Source organism: Ruditapes philippinarum, unplaced genomic scaffold, assembly GCF_026571515.1.
Source record: "Ruditapes philippinarum isolate M1 unplaced genomic scaffold, ASM2657151v2 ctg4891_1_1_1_1, whole genome shotgun sequence".
Taxonomy (NCBI): Eukaryota; Metazoa; Mollusca; class Bivalvia; order Venerida; family Veneridae; genus Ruditapes; species Ruditapes philippinarum.
The window spans coordinates 1-8235 of NW_026866488.1; positions in this window are offsets into that span (position 1 = coordinate 1).

Sequence of the window (8235 nt, forward strand, 5' to 3'; positions counted from 1 at the left end):
AATTTGACTCAAACCGTGCATTTTCTACAACAATGCACTCAGAATGATATCTATTTCCTAATTTAATTATAAGAGATTTATGTATGATTCTTTTAGGGTTTTTCGGGTTTTCTGAGATATATTGATGAACTTAGTTCACTGAAATGTAATGATGTTAATTTTTTGAAATTATATGTCTCTTAAAAATTTCAAAATGTAAAACTGATCAATATCGTTTAGGGTAGCGAAGGTTGTTATTTCCAAAGGCAAAACCGTTGCATGTCCTTTTAACATGTTAAAAACGTTATTTGTTTAATTACTGAACAAGATGTTTCTGATGAAAAGTTTTTATTTAGACCTTGTTTTTAGATCAGGAAATAATTGTAAATTGATTTACAAGAATAAGCCGTTAAGTTATACAAGGGCTAGAGAGTGCATTTTAGAAAGGTTACGTCCTTTTACGGGTAATTTAAATATTGGCTTGCACTCGCCTTAGATCCGGTGGAGATAAAAAACAAAACCGTAGCTGCTAATGCCGGGGTAAATGAATAGGTGGTTTGGAAGCGTCATGGTCGGTGGAAGTCCGATAGTAGTAAAGATGGCTATGTTGCGGATTCTTTGTCTAGACGACTTGAGGTTTCTAAGATACTTCTTCTTTAATTGACTCGGACACTTATAAACGCTACGTGAACGTAAAGCCCTTTATTTTTAATATCTACATGCTTGTCCGGCAAAGCATTTATGAGTTTGTTTTTATATTGGTCCTTTATTAAGTGTTATTGTAAAGAGTGAAGGAAAGACTAAAATTTTCACGCGTTTCATCAAGTATAGCGTGAAAATATTGTCTTAACGATGCGTATACACAATATTGTAATGGTCAGTTTTTGTAATGTATATACATAGTATCTGCACGTGATATTGCGTGCGATATCGTGTTAGTATATATAGGGGTTTTACAGTAGGTTAATTCAGTCTACCGGGACACTAGCGCATTGTTCAGTCGGTTTTATCCAAGTTTTTCATTTAAGTATAATATTATGACTTAAGGTCAAGGATTGGATATACTATATTGATTATCTGCTGCCAATTATTGAAAAAAATATTTTTTTTTAAAGTTTATATCAGGCATCATTTTACGCTTATTGTAGGACAAACATATGGAGCTTAAATATTTATTTTATCAATTAAAGATTGATCAGATTGGTTTATGTTGCATTTTCTTTTTGTAATGTTATATTATATGTATAATGGTTGCAGAAAATAATGAGATAATAAGCAGGTTAGATGTATGTTAAGAGTGAGTACCCCCAACACTCATCGCGGTATGACATTGACAAATGGGAACAGGTTTCCAGAGTAAATTTCTTTCAAAAGTAAAAGTTTTTTATCTCTGGTTTTTCCTGGGCGAGTCAACCGTGATCATTATAAGAGTATTGTGAAATTTGTGAATGGTTTTGTATCATGAGAAATAACAATCATTTGTTGATTCATATGTCAATATTTTGTTTGTCGAATGATGAGCCACGTGATCTAACAATACATGCTTGTCCGGCAAAGCATTTATGAGTTTGTTTTTATATTGGTCCTTTATTAAGGTTATTGTAAAGAGTGAAGGAAAGACCAAGTTAAATAACAGGCTTGAAGTATACGAAATAGCTTATTTCCACTTCTATCTTTTAGTTTTGCTAATTTAATCCCGTTTTTTGATTGAAATTGGTTAAGGCAAACAATAGCAACACAAATCAAAGCACAGAAGGCGCTGAATTTGTTTGGGTCTCAGAATGTAAGAAAGGTGCAGGTTGTAAGATTATATGTATAGTGCCACCAATGCCTTCCAGCGTTTTAATTGTAGTAAATTGGCTATAAGACTAATTGCAACACTGATATTCAATCCAATGTTTATTTGACTTTAACAATTTGAAAAAAAATGAGTTACCTTTACTGGGATATGAACTCCAGACCTCTCGCTTCCTAAGCGAGCCCGAAAACCCTTCAGCCACGGTGAATTTATATGTGAATAGCCTGAAGAAAAACCATATTATTCTAAATTAGGGCTTGTCACGACTTTAACTGTTGTTTAACACAGATGTAAATAATCCTGGAGCTTACTATAAGCATGTATATTTATAAAAAAATCAAAGGGCTGCAAGTTCTGTGGTATTTTCTGATCTTAGCAATCTAAATCGTACTGTATACCTGTATGCATTTTCCTGTATAAGTTTATTTTTATGTATATAATTCATTTTGCAAGGCACCAGAGTTTGATACATACGGAATTCTGCATAACTAGAGTTGCATCAAAAAATCATTTATGTTCATTTTTTTTACGACAGCCACACTTTATCCTGACGTGTTTTTTAGTGGGATAGAAAAACTTAATTTTTGGATTTATATATGAGACAAAGGTACTTAAAATTGTAAATATAGTTTTGTGATTAAATGTTATTTTCGGTGATGTTTCATGGATACCAAAATAAACGAAGATAGTGATAAAAAAACGAAAATGTAGTAGTGACAATACATGTAGCGGTTTATTGAAAAATCCCAGAAATGGCCGCTCGCCGCAGGGTGATATAACCATTGACAACAGTTCAAACGTTATTGATCTAATACATCAAGCTAACACTGTGCTTTTCAATGATACGTTATTACTAGAAGTTTCTGTGTTCGAATCGTGTGAAGCTGAAATGGCTACGAAATGTACCAAAGAGGTAAAAACGCCTCCTATTTCCACATCTCAATCTACTAGTACCTTGAATATTCCTATCTCTACAGATTCTTCACCTACAGACGCTGTAATAGACTACCTAAAGCGCATAGAAACCAAATTAAATCACGTAGATCAAAGATTAAATACTTTAGATACGCTAGAAAAAAAGGTCAGTAATTTTGAATTAGACTTGAAAAAACTTTGGATTTTTGTGTGCATGATCAAAACAAACGCATCGATCAGAAGGTTTCGGATATTGACCAGCGTGTTGATAACCTTGAATTTGCCCTTGGCCAAGCACAAAGTGAAATTACTGAAGTGCATAAAGATGACTCTAAAACCAAGGACGAACTTTTATATGTCAAAATCTCAAAGTATGCGCAATAACCTGATATTTGGCAAGATCCAGAGCTTAAGAATGAAACACACGAGCAAACGGAATCATTGTTGCGTACATTTCTTGTAGAAAAGCTTCAAATCGCTCATGAGTTGGTATCAAATTTGAAAATTGAACGTGCGCATCGTATGGGCTATAACAACAGAAATAGTTTGAACCCCGCACCTCGCAGAATAGTTGCAAAATTTGCATTCTTTAAAGATAGAGAGATGATACGGCGCCAACGTGTTAATCTAGACAAAACTGATTTTTTCATGCATGAGCAATTTCCGCCGGAAATAGCTGCACGAAGAAAAGCTCTCATCCCAACACTCAAAGCTGCTCAGAAGCAGGGCCGAAGTCCTGGATTGCTTACGATACGCTTTACGTTGATGGATTGCCGGTACGTGACGGTAAGCTTCCAGAAAGTGCATTAAGTGGTGCGAAGAAGTAGCATTGCAATGAGGCTGGACTGCGTGTTTTATCGTGGAACAATAATGGATTAAATAAAAATAAACTTGAAGACAGTGATTTTATTAATAAACTTTCAAATTATGATATAGTGTTTCCTGTTTGAGTCGTGGGGTAATAAAAATTCGGACTTTGAAATTAATGGTTATAAATGCTATAACTTTTATCGTAAGTTTCAGAATCGTCGAGAGAAGCGATGTAGTGGAGGTGTAGTTGTATATATTAAAAAAACAGTATAAGTAAGGGTATAAAAATAATTAAAAATCATTTCGACACAATTATATGGCTACAGCTAAATAAATCTTTTTTTCATACATCTGATGATATATATTTATTGCAGGTGTCTATATCTGGGTTGATGGATCACCGGCGTATAACTGTATAAATGATGATCTTTTTGATATTATACAAAATGACGTCTATTGTTATGAAACAGAGGGGATTATATATTTGATAGGTGTAAAGAATGCTAGGTGGGAAATGGGGACAGGAAAGACTACATAATTTGTGACAGACCTGTACATTTTATAGATAATGATGATTACTGTCCGGACGAATCGATCGATCGCTATTTTCTATGGACAATGTACATAATAGCTTTGGTATCAAGCTGATAGATTTGTGTAAATCTACCTCTTTAAGAATTGCTTACGGTAGACTTGGTAATGATTTTAATAAGGGTAGTTTTACATATGCTTGTACAACTGGTTCGAGCGTTATTGACTATTTACTGCTTCATGAGCAAAACTTTAACACGATTAAATATTTTTCTATTGAAGAATTTAACGAGTGGTAAGATCACGCTCCAATTAGTTTTAATTTAGCATGTAATTTTGTTTGTGATGAAAATGATAGTCAATACGAGCGAATCAGTATTAAATGAATCAGTGACCTCCGTGATGATTTTAGGCGTAGTCTTATTTCTATGTTACCGAAAATGAATAGCATTTACTGATAATACTGACTTCAGAAATAAATCAGAAATGAACAATTGTATTGAACAATTTACGAATATTATAAATGATGTTGCAGAACCACTGTTTCACAAACATTATGTTGTATATGATACGCCTCGCTTTAAAAATGCAAGTTGTAAAAAAGCGAAATGGTTCGATAATGAATGCTCTATTGCAAAGAATGAATATGTTAAGCTGTAAATGTATACAATTTGTGTAAAAATGATGAGAAAATAGAGTATTGATGTGTAGTCATAAATCTGTTTATAAAAATATTGTTAAAGTTAAGAAACGAGATATAAAATAGGTAAAATGAAAGAAATAGAGCGCCTGCGCCATTGTAAACCCGGAGATTTCTGGAAATTTTTTTCTAAGAAACAGAATTCACATGAAAATAGCGGAATTAGTACTCAGGAATTTTATGAATACTTTTCTAAATTGAGTGATGATTTGCCTGATGTTTACAATGATAATGTTGAACAATTCTGTAGCAGTCACAATTTTGTAAATGAGAAATGTATTTTTGAAGAACTAGATTCTCCAATAACGGCTATAGAAATTGAATACGTTATACGTCATTTGAAGAAATGTAAATCCTTTGCGGGTGATCAGCTTTTATATGAATATTTTATTGAATCTTCAGATATACTGATGTCACATTTAGTAGAAATTTTTAACGGTATATTGGATTAACGGTGTATTTCCAGATCAGTGGATGAATGGTATTATCGTTCCTTTATTTAAGAAAAAATGACCCATGTGACGTAAAAAATTATAGAGGTATTACTTTAGTGAGTTGTTTTTCAAAGATATTTACAGGGGTTTTAAATAAAAGGATTTCTGATTGGGTTGAAAATAATAATGTTGTTAGTGATGCCCAGTTCGGTTTTCGTAAGAATCGTTCAACTATTGATGCAATATTTGTATTAAATGCTATTGTTAGTAAAATTTTAAATGAAAATGAAAGACTGCCATGTGCTTTTATCGATTTTAAAAAAAGCATTCGATAGTGTATATCGTAATGGTCTGTGGTTTAAGCTTTATAATGTTGGACTCAGAGGCAAAACGTTAAATATTTTACGAAGTATGTACTCAAAGGTTAAAGTTCATGTCAGAGGTTGTAAAACATATTCAGATTATTTCGAATGTTCAATAGGATTAAAACAAGGGGAGGTAATGTCCCCTTTACTTTTTTCATTATTTTTAGAAGATTTAGAGTTATTTCTCCAAGATGATGTAAACTCTGGTATTTGTTTTGATGAAGTTGCTTTTATACTTATGTTATTTGCAGATGATATAGTCATCTTTGGGAAAAATACTTATGACTTACAAAAGAATCTTTGATTTATTATTCACGTATTGCAGTACTTGGGGATTAGAGGTTAATCCGGATAAAAGTAAAATTGTTGTTTTTAGAAAACGTGGGCCTTTAAAGCATGATGAAAAATGGACTTATAACAATATGCATATAGAAGTGGTTTTCTAACTTTAATTACCTTGGCACAGTTTTTAATTATACCGGAAATTTTAACCTAAATCAGGAAAACATTGACTGGTAAAGGCTTAAAGGCATTAAATATGCTGCTTGCTAATACCAAAGGCATGTCATTAAAGCCAAGCACCCTTTGTCAACTATTTGATGCATTTGTTGGCTCCGTGTTAAATTATGCGAGCGAGATATGGGGTTTTTAGCAAAAGCAAAGACATTGAGAGAATTCATTTAAAATTCTGTAAGTCAATACTCTATGTTAAACAAAGTACTTGCACTATGGCTATTTATGGAGAGCTATGCAGATACCCGCTGTTCATTAACAGATATGTCAGGATTGTAAAATACTGGCTAAAAATTGTAAACAGTGAAAATATTATAGTTAAAAAGATGTATGAAATAATGTTAAATGATTGTCAAAGAGGCAAGGTAAATTGGGTATCTAAAGTAAAATCTTTGTTAGAAAATAATGGATTTTTATATGTATGGAACAATCCTGATATTATCAATATTAAAACGTTTCCTTTGTTATTCAAACAAAGACTAACGGACCAATTTGTTCAGGCATGGACTGCCACATTGTCTGTTAGTTCGAGTTTATGTACTTATAAATTATTTAAAAACTCTTTTAAATTTGAATATTATTTAGATAACATTCCGCTTAAACTTCGTATTCCATTGACTAAGTTAAGGCTATCTTCTCACCAACTACGAATCGAAACAGGTCGCTATGGTAATAATAGAACTGAACGTAACCAAAGACATTGTATGATTTGTAACAGTGGTGACCTAGAAGATGAATATCATTTTATTTGTATCTCTGTTCAGCATACAATCAGATTCGAAAACGTTACATTAACAAATTTTATTTTTACAGACCAAGTGTTGTTAAATTTATAGAACTTATGCAATCTGTAAACTATTCTGTAGTAATTAAACTATGTAAATTTATACGAGAAGCATTTATAATAAGACAAAACATTGTAAACAACTATACTTAGAAGTAATTAAGGCTACTTCCTGTAATCACTTACATGTGCATTAATTTAATACAATAATTTCTACGTTATTTGGTATTGTACAATAATTATCTGATACTGTGGTGTAAATGTATTGTAAAAAGTTTTGTGTTAAATAATTTTTTCATATTTTTCATTTTCGCTTTACATTTTTGTTTTAATTTACATAGTTCATCCTCTTGATATGGGTCATTAGCTTAAACCCGTTTTCAGTGAGTTTAATCACATTTCCCTTTTTTTGTTTTTGTCATGGTTTAAAATGTATATATGTTAATTGTATCATGTAACAAGAAACATAACTTGTTTACGTTACTTAATAAAGAATCTTGAATCTTGAATCTTAACAAAGACACTTAAAAAAGAATTTAACAAAAAAAAAAGTTTCCTCGATTGGGATGTGAACCCGAGACCTCTCACTCACTAAGCGAGCGCGTTACCACTGTACCACGGAGACGTTATATACACACAGTCTGAATAACATCAAGTCATTGTAAATTAAGAACTTCCATTGCATTTCGGGTTTGTAATCCTTATTAATTTCGAGGTATTTTGTTCAGGATAAACCTGTTGTTTAAAATTGAAGTCAATAATTTAGCGAAAATCCTCTCGCCCAAACAGTCCGACATGTAGAATCTATATATTCCACTACTCGGTAGGTTGTGTAGTATTCGGTAATCGACATCGCTAAAAAATAGCATTTTCATTGATATCAATGAAAATCAAATTCATCCGCGTAATTTGTGATTGTGCATTTATTGACAATTCTATAAGACAAACACTACTTTTAAACTTTGAATGCGTTGTAATTTGTTGGATACTTGTAACAAAATAAAAATATTTCTTTCTTTTAAATCGCTAGTTTTTAAGCTGTTTTGGGAACTACTTGTTGTTAGGTTTGTCGGGAAATTCTGTGTCAGAGATTGAATGTCAGCTATGTATTTACTGACCTTCGGTCAGAAAATACAAAAAGGATTGGAGCACCACACTAAATACCGTATTCCGGTATATACCGGACAAGACGCTTGAATCATAAAATGCTAAAATCTTGCCTTTTTACCTAACGGAATGAACTTTAATAGGTCTAATTTTTCATGGCTTTTTTTTACCAAAAAACCTTTTTTTGTATGAAATTTAATGAAAAATGTAAAAATTTGGGGGGAAAAAAAAAGATATTTGTTTTATTTTGTGACCCTGATTTCCTTGAAGGGGTCTAGAAGGGACTTTCTCCATCCTTA